Below are 9768 nucleotides of genomic sequence, written 5' to 3'. Positions count from 1 at the left end.
AACATGTGGTGCATTTGTACAGATATACCCTGGGACTGGACAAGGACTGTCTTATCCACATTGCTCCTGCCTTTGTCATTTTCCTACCTGAACGTTGTGAGAACATTCCAAGGAGGTGGCTATATGGGGGTTACGTAGATAATGTAGGAAATATTAGGAAGAGAAAGGTCATATGTATTTGCAGAGGCCTTCTGATTCTAGGCTTGACTTAGAGGAAGCACTACGAAGCCTATGCCAGAAGGACTGCTGGATTTTACAACAGTCACCTAGTTGTAAAACATCATATATCAGTCATCTAGGCCTTTTAATTTTTCACAGTATAGTTCAGTTCAGAAAAATCCATCTGTACTGAGGAAGAATAATTTTTGTGCCTCCCAGAATAATTTGCAGCATGTCCTAAGGTAGGGCAGGCACAATCCAATGCTACAAAATTATGTTTTAAATTTGAACTCACCTATATTACAAAGGTGCAGTAGTGCTGCATTTTAAGGCATCACAGTTTATGCTACTGTAGTGCTTCACAGCCATCTGACTAGTACAGCAGTCATGTATGCCCTAGAAAAGTGGGGAGAATAAAACAGCTACAAGATGAAAACCCTCAGTTATTTAATGCTCTGAGTACAAAGAAACTGAATGCAAAATATTTCAAATTCAGTCATTTACTTACAGTGTATACCAAGAAAATCCAAAACTATTATTTCAGTAAAAAGCCAAGATGTTTTATAGCTACTGCACATTTGTTGCCTCTGTCAATTGGACTTAATCCAGCCCCTTGAGATCTGAGTTAGAAAAATCCTTAATTTTATGACAAATATGCTCATCGGTATCAAAAATTGGTGCTGCGACTTATCGACATCTTAAAAAAATTATTGGATGTGTGACCCTGTCTTGGAGTCTCTGTGGTTGAGATGACCCCGAGATTGTAGAAAGTCTCTTTTTCCCAGCCCCGCAATCAAAGAAGGAGTCAGGATTCCTCGTCCATGGTTTCCAAGGTTGTTTATTTGCTCTTATCTATAACATTCTTTCTCTGACCCGTTGAGGTCTGTCTAGCAGGTAGGTCTGTGGCACACTCATCGCCTTCAGGGGGGTGTCGTCTCTTTATACTAAAAACTAGATGCACTTTATTTACAATAATTGTCCAATACCTATCACCTATGTTACACAGTCTGTCTCTACTCTAAACCAATCCAAAAGTGCCACCATCACCCAAAAGATGGAGGCTAAGAAGATGAAGAAGAAGGAAGGACAAGGCATGCCCAAATCCCTCCATCTTGGCCTCTGAACCCCCATTCTAAAAACCCCACAATTCTATTTTTCCACCTTGTGACAAACTAACTATCATCCTACCTAAACTTTTGTGGCTTGTAAATCTTCATATAAGGTTGGTAATATTCTCCATGGGTTAAAATCAAAGGCACAGGTGTCTTTGGCTCCGTGCCAAGGTCTCAAAGTCCCCTGCCAGGGGCTCGAGCCATCCAGGGCAGCCAGAGGGATGTCCTGGGTTCCAACTACCCTGTTTTCTGATATTGTGAGTTCTGATATCTGCACCATGTAAATTGTGCCTTCTCAGTTGATTTGAGCAGTTGACAGAGTAAACCCTGAATGTTATTCCAGTCTTTGGTTTAATTGGAAACTTTCAGTACATATTCTAAAAGTATGGGAAAAGAGACCTGTTTTTCACAGTCATACCTATTCTAGTTATGGAGTTTTTCACACTGTTACACACAGCAAGTCCTTTAAGGCTGCTTCCAACTTCAGGACAGTCAGAAGATGGGGAGGCCTTCTCAAGACTGACTGCCCAGCTCAGCATCCCTCAGAGTGAACTGGAGTGCAAACGCAGCTCACACCACTCGGGTGTCATTGGTGACAGGAGAAAAAATGTGCAGTTTTTTCAAAATTTTTTTTCCATATTCTTGATTGTTTCTGGAGTCTGAAATCTAGTTTGAGATTACAAAAATTCAAAACCAAATAAATAGTGTGGGAGCTCGCTGTACTACACACAGATAAACACACACACGTACACATACAAACCTCCACCTCTCTCTCCACCCTTCCCTGTTAAAGTAGCTATCTTGCACATCAAAGGGTGAAGGGTATTTTTGGTATATTCAAAAATCACTCAGGAGATGAACAAGCTTATTTGTTCCAAATGATGAAAGTTCAAAGTATTTCATTTATGCTAACAGTTCATTAGTGTAGCCACTCATGTGTGCTAATCCCACTTATTAAGCCTCCCCGTCTTCTATTAATAATAATTTAGCTAAATGGGAGATGTTTCAACAAGAGTATTCCTACTTTCATATATAATTACACTAGATATGGGTATAGTATCTTGATAATAATCTTCCTTTTCACAAAGACTTTAATCTAAATAGAGCTCAGAGTTGCCACAAATGACACTAAGGCTGTGTTTGTCTGAAATACTGTTACTGAGCTGTTTGTGCAGTGCTCACCTCCAAAAATCCCCATGTGAGCAGATTAGCCGTGGTATTTCTCCTGAGCAGAGAGAAACCTGTACAGCAGAAAAACACTGGAGTAGAACCCACAAAACCACTCATGCAACTTAATGGGTTTCAGGACCTTGAGGCAAGCTGTGGCAATGAAGAGGCAGCAAATGTTGCAAAAGCCATGGAGGACCTGAGTGTCCTATTATTGCCTACACGAGAGCTTCAGCTAGTACACAAAAAGGGCCATTTCCTCCTTCAGCTGTTTCCAGAAGTGAGCTAATTATCTGTACCTTGAGAGATGACTTAGACAAGACAGTTAAGGCTTGGTGGCCATGGTTGCCAGATCTGTTTGTAGGACCTGCTACAGCTTTGTTCACCTCTGCTATAAGCAGTCAATTTCTTTCATCACGTAAGTAGACAACTATATGCTTCTCTGATCCAAGTCCAAGAATAGCCCATTTCTTCTGCCTTTTCCATTAAAGTGTCACATCTTTCCTTTTTCCCCAGCACATTTCTGTCATCTCATTGATGGCATCTCAGTTTCCACTCTCATAAAGGGTAGCCCCCTTCCCCACACACAGCATTTACACAGTCAGTCCCCAAACCACACAGTGCAGAAAGTCTGCCTTTCCTCCATTCTCCTATTTCTGGCTAAATCAGATTACCTGCTTTCTCTCCCAGCTGTCTTACAAGTGCCCAATTCTTGCTCTGCCAAGTATCCCAGTAGGACGAAAGACATCTCATCTCCACCAGGGAAGAAGGAAGAGACCAAATAGAAGCACGCATGCTCCTAAGCTAATGGAAAGATTGCGTCCTTGACTGTGCATGGACAACAGTCCATGGTACTTATCTGGAGGAATAGGGAATGTATGCCCATTCCTAACCTATGAGAGGTGTAGAACTTACCTGAGCCCATGAATCTTTCTCCAACAGCCAGACATCTGAAGGCAATATGGAATGAAACTCAACACCCATGCACTAACACTCCTTTGGGGATTGAGCTCCTAGCATTTCCCAGAAGGTGACAAACCAGGGAGACTATTCAGCCTGAAGATGATAACTGAGCACATATATAGGTGTCTGATCACTCTCAAGATGCTTTATGAATGAGTTTCATGCTTACAGCTGTAAGTCTCATCCAAGTCCTGAGGCCAATCTAACAATACAGTGTGCAGGTCATTGAGGTCCTCAGATTCCCAAATAGCACTAAATGCCTATATTTAGGAACTTGGATTGAGCCCTCAGAGCTCTCCATGTATGTGAGTTTTCCAAGTTCTCACAGTCAAATCCCAACTGAGCCATGCAATGGCATTCAGAGAGATATTCAACGTGTCCTGCAAAGCATTCATTGATATTTGGTAAGAACACACTGGCCAGTTCTCCTTGTCCTATCATGGGAGCACAGTCATATTGGAGGCCCATACATTTACATGTCTTTGCTCGCAAACTATAACCTCCCCATCAAGACAATATAACACAGAACAACAGAAGCAAGAATTCAGCATGGGCTTTACAAGGAAACCACAAAACAAGGAAGATTACTGATGTACGATGAAATAATGCATATGTTATTGTGTTCAAATTTCAGAAATTTCTTTTTCTAACAACAGAGGTTCTGAGATCCTAAAAATCTTTACAATGGAATGACTGCCAGAAATGCTTCTAGAATTAAGAAGGAACATTGTTTCATTATTCCTTTCCTTACTTGGGAAACTTGGGCATTTCTTTTCTATGTACTAGAATCCAACACATCTGCCTCTGTTTATTTTTTCTATCAATGAAGTAGCAACATGTGCTACTGTCAAAAGAAGGAGGAGTTGTGAATTTATTTTGTGGATACCTTGAATACTGAAAAATAGCTGCTATTTTTTATATGGGCTATGACATATCAGCATACTTCTGTTGCCATTTTGTGTACTTTTATCCCCAGTTGAATAATAGATTTCAAACATACTTATATTTTAAAGCTATGAAGATAATAGCTGTCATAATATGCAAATTCATTTCTATAATCTAACTAGCTTCTTACTCCAGCTAAAATTGAAACATATATTGTAAATGTGCTACAATTTGCTATAAGAAAAAAATAAAATTATAAACATGCATTTAAGGAAAAAAACTTCATTTTCCAGCATTGAACTATTCCTACCATTCAATATGCATCATTTGAAAACCCCTCTGTGCAGCATCATCAACAATGTTTACTGGAGCATGATGATTATGATAAATTGTTCCAGGAAGTTCATATCTATTGTAGGTCAGCACTTGCTGTAAGAAGAATGCCACCAAATTCACAAATAAAAGAGAAAAAAATGATAAATGTGACATCAGCATAGGACAAACTGCTTGATAAGATCTGTGAATATGCCAGCTTGCTTTTGGCTGGAATTGACCCAGTAGATCTCAGCTTAATGGCTTGTTCCAGGAAGATTTATTTATTTATTTATTATTTGCCATTAAGTGGCCTATTATTAAAGCCTGCTGCATATGTAGGAATGGGGTTTACTCTGCATGACCAACTGTTTAAGTCTATGCATGCCTTTAATACATAGCTTAAGCAAGCACTGGAGTTTTGCATTTTGGATTGATGTTTTTGAAAATATACATTTTGGTTTTGTTTGTCCAAATTTCCTGTCAGGATGTACATTATCTTTAAAAGAAGGCAGCAGAAAAGGAGCCTTTTAATCATTTGCGCCACTGAAAACAGTGCCTTATTCTGCAGTTACTGACTGAGAGAATTTTCTTCACTGGCACAGAAAATGCCTCTTTACACTCTGTAATGACAGCTATACCAGCAGAAAGAGCAGGAGGAGAAAGGGATATGTGAGATTGCAGGCACAGCCCACTGCTTGGCTGACATGAAGGACAGTGGGTGCCTTTTGTGTCTCAAAGTGAAGGGCCAAATTCAGTGCCTGGGTAGGCAGCAGGGGAGCTGGGAGAGGATCTGCACTCTGCCACTGTCCCCAGCAGTAAGGCAGACCTGCTTCTACCTGGTCTTCCATAGAAAGTTGAGCAAAAGTTAAACATCCCCGGAGGTCACATTACCTTGTATTTGGAGACTGGGAGGGAAGTGGATGCTAAATAATTCACTCCTGCCCACTCTTCATTTATCATTTCAGGATTTAGCCTTATCTGTCTCTGTAGGAGACTACTGTGTTGCTAACAGGTAACCAGGCAGTGGGATGATATGATAGTGAGGTCAAAGCTGTACTTTCTGTTTCCAGTTTTACATTTAATAATCCAGGCAGAAATTAATAGGAATGTTAAACAGGAGTATGAAATATCATTTTCATTTCCTCCTTCCATTTCTTTGCTCCATAGCAGGATGGAAGATAACCAAATGTCCCTCTAGGCATACCCATTAGTCTTGAGCATAGGAAGAGATTTGCAACTGGAGTAAGAAAATTTTTACAACACGGCCATGGCTCCCACAGAGATGAAAATACAGTCAGAAACTCAGCCAGTGGTGCATCTTTCTTCACAGAGAGGTTTTGTGTAGAAAAGACAGAATCAATCTTCAATAAATATGTTGGAAACACTTGTTCATAAGAGGGGTTGAGTAGTAGCAGTGGGTGTCGAGTAGTAGTGTTGAGTGCCACATAACAGAGAAGTAAATTGTGACCAAACAGCCAAAAACAAGCATGAAGGAAATGTAGACAAATTTGACTCAGTGCTCATGCGTGTATGTATGTGTGTGTGTGTGTACACAAATATACATAAAAAATGCTCAAAATTTGCCTTTCAGTCCATCGTTGCTTACTTCCCACATTTGATAACCACTCTGCTCTGATACATAATGGGGTTAGAAGGTCATTCTTCAGCAGACTTAACAAGGAACAGCTGTTTTGGCACTTAAAAAATCAGCTGGGCAGAGACTGGTCTTGCCAAAAAAGATAGAGTTGGTAGAGGGATGTGGAGTTTATTTCACAATCACCTGGTGAAGGCGAGAGAAAGCAATATATAACATTTCTATCCCATAAACCTTTGCTTTGCCAGAAGACATGGTGTTGAAGCCTTTCCATGGCTAGGCCAGACAGATAGCTGTCTAAAAATCCAGGTTTAAACCCTGCCTTTTTTAGTGCATCTAACAGTTCAGCTTTTTTCAACTGGTTCTTGCATGGAAGTAAAATAATAAAACCAGATTATGTGAATAGACTTTGTCTCTCACCCAACCCTTCCAAGAGTCTGATGGCACCTGGCTCCTGTCAAACTGTCAAGTTTTGATATTTCTTCTGACAGGAAAGTATCTACATGTACTGCCATTTTGCTTAGCTTTGAAAACCCAGTTGGGTTACATCTTCTCTTTTAGGAAAGGGACAAAAAAGGGCTTTAAAGTCATCATTTTTCTTGTCTTTTTGTGCTCTTGGAGGCACATGAATTGGGAAAGTAATGCCTCAGAACAATTAAAAAATTTAAAGTAGCACTAGATAGAGTGCAAAAATGGAATTAATTTAACATATGAAAAAAATAATTATTTACCTGTTAATAGGTTTTGAATAATCTTGAAGCTCTAACATGCCAAACAAAATTGAGGTAGATAAAAACAGTAGGTTTACTTTCATTTTGTATCTTAATATTACCAAAACAAAAGTTTGAGATCCTGTGCTAACACTTCTCCATGTAAAGGGGCATTCAGTATTAAACACCCATGTCAATAAGCAAGTGCTCTGAAGAAAACCAGTATTTTAACTTGACAGATCTGACACATTTGATTTCGGCATGACTCCTAAGGAATTTGGGTTTCGGTTTTGTGTCATGTGTGTGAATGATATTCCTAATGATTTAGTGACAGACACTGCCAGGACAACACATGTTTTAACACAGCTTTTTAATATTTTGAGTTTACATGTGGGGAAAAGAGAAGAGAAGAGAAGAGAAGAGAAGAGAAGAGAAGAGAAGAGAAGAGAAGAGAAGAGAAGAGAAGAGAAGAGAAGAGAAGAGAAGAGAAGAGAAGAGAAGAGAAGAGCTGCATGTAAACCCAAAAATGGATTTGACAAATAGCAAAGACATTATTGAAAATGAAAAGAAGAAAATAAGACAAATGCTACAAGCAACTGACATTATTGTGAAAAAACACCCATAAAGCACTCAGAGCTAGAAAGAAACTTAAAAGCTGAAGGAACCATGGAATGACTCATTCTGGAAATTAACAATGTTGTCACAATACAAAGGAAACTACAGTATCAACACTGAGAAAAAGTTCATTTAGCCTGACAAAAAAATGCTGAAATTGATAAAAAGAGCAGATTTGAAGAAAATATTTAACATGAGGTGGGAAAAGAAAGTTGAACATTAAAGAAATTTGAAAACCAAAGGAAAGGCCTTTCAAAAGGAGAAAAGTTTTATACAGTAACTAAACAGGGAACAGTTTCTCAACAAGATTTGCTAATGTTTCATAAAAGTACAAGTATAAATATTGTGTAATAAAAAAAAGCTTGATGGACATCCCCAACATATCTACTATATAGTATAGTGAGGAAAATAAGTCATATTTTCATTGCTAAGTCATCAATAAGAATGGTGAGTTTCAAAGAAACAGAAATCTGTAATGTTAGCTACAAGTCCATTTCATATCTGCTTGCTCCTGTGACATGTTTTGGGTTATTTATACTTCATAGAGGAGAGAGAGGAAGCAGTAATACAAATCATGTTTTGAGCTAGTTAATTATTTTCTTTACACAGTTGCTTATTTCCAAACTAATTTCTGTGAATTTGGCTTGCCACAGTACAAGCTAAAACATCATAAACTGACAGCTGAAGGCAAAGATGAAGTGTCACCCCACCACAGCCAAGTGCTTCCTATACCACAGAGAGCTCTCTCTCCAGCCATTCCTCAGCTCAAGAACCAGAAGGGAATTGCAGGACTTAGCCTCTGTCCTGTGTATTTTCTAAACCACTGACACCGATTCAAAGCAGCTGTAAAGTATTATCACAACAGGATATTATAATTTCATTCTTATTCTGACCAGCTATGCACACACACTGAAAGGCCAGAGATGAACCTTCTAATCCATCCTAATTATCTCTGTATTATAGGCTATAAAACTGCAGATGAGTTGCTTCATGTAGCCATCTGTGGCCATGTTTTAAGGAGACTATATTTTGATGTAAAGGTTTGAAATAATGGAGAGTCTAACACATTCATTGGTGATCTGTCTTAAATGTTTATCATTCACCTTGTAAAATATTATAGTGTATTACCTACTGAAAGTTAACTATCAGCATAACGACCATGTCAGTCCAGATTCTCCCTGTGTAGTAATTTACTGTGGAAAACTAGGAAATGGTAGTGCCCTCTGGGAGAGCTGTACTTACCTTTCATTGTGGATGTGTTCATGGTGGGTAACTTATTCATGGCATAAATAGAAGGGAATTCTTAAAGGAAGCCTGTAAGACAGGAATATACTGACCTATCCAAAGCTTTTCCAGCACTTACCTGGGCAACTAATGATGTTAGCAGCTGTTAAGAGGAGGTCCTTTAGTCTTGTCAGGCAGTCACAAACCAGGGAGCAGCTGGCCACAGCTGAGCACCTGGCAATTAAAAAGTCATCAAACTGCCCAAAAGTTGGTTCCAACATGGATAGAGGAGGAACCTAGAAGTTGCTGCAAGGTCATGCTTACTTAGAAGCAACATAAGTTACATCTACCTATCATCTTGAGGGGAAAGCCAAGCAGAGGCATACTCTGAGAGTCAGGCATTACTGCAGGCTCGGGCTTTATAGTGTACATTACAATTATAAATTGTATATTACAATATATTGTGTATTACAATAATACCTATGCATACTGATATGCAATATTGTATTATTCTTATTCCTACTGAAAAACTAAGCCAGCTGCAAAATGGTGTTGGAGCTGGAATTTATCTCAAATATATTAACTATTTGTATTAGTATCTTCCATATGTGTATCAGTGTGTTTGTGCATGCTTATCTATGCATGGGTTTGGAAATCATTATAGCTTTTTCCTGGAATTTAGGTCCTTTCAATAAAATGAAAAACAGCTGATTAAAATCTTTAACATTTTCCCTTAGGACAATCCTAAAATAGTTTTTTATTGGTGGACCTCAGCACGTGAAGCTTGTTTCTTCCCATGATGCCGAAAGTCCATTTAACACGAACTGTCACTCAAGTTTTCTCCTAATGAACCAACCTCTATTGTATTTACACTGTAGTACCCTGAAAGATGCTGACCTTGCATGAGAAGACACATCTGCAGTCTGCTTTCCAAACACAATTGACTGCTTGAGCATCTTGGCACTTTCTCCTCTAACTTTTGTTCACTCTGAAATTTCTACTTTGTTTAATGCCAAGATAGCTC

This window comes from Motacilla alba, chromosome 1A, assembly GCF_015832195.1.
Source record: "Motacilla alba alba isolate MOTALB_02 chromosome 1A, Motacilla_alba_V1.0_pri, whole genome shotgun sequence".
Taxonomy (NCBI): Eukaryota; Metazoa; Chordata; class Aves; order Passeriformes; family Motacillidae; genus Motacilla; species Motacilla alba.
This window is presented reverse-complemented; position numbering follows the sequence as displayed.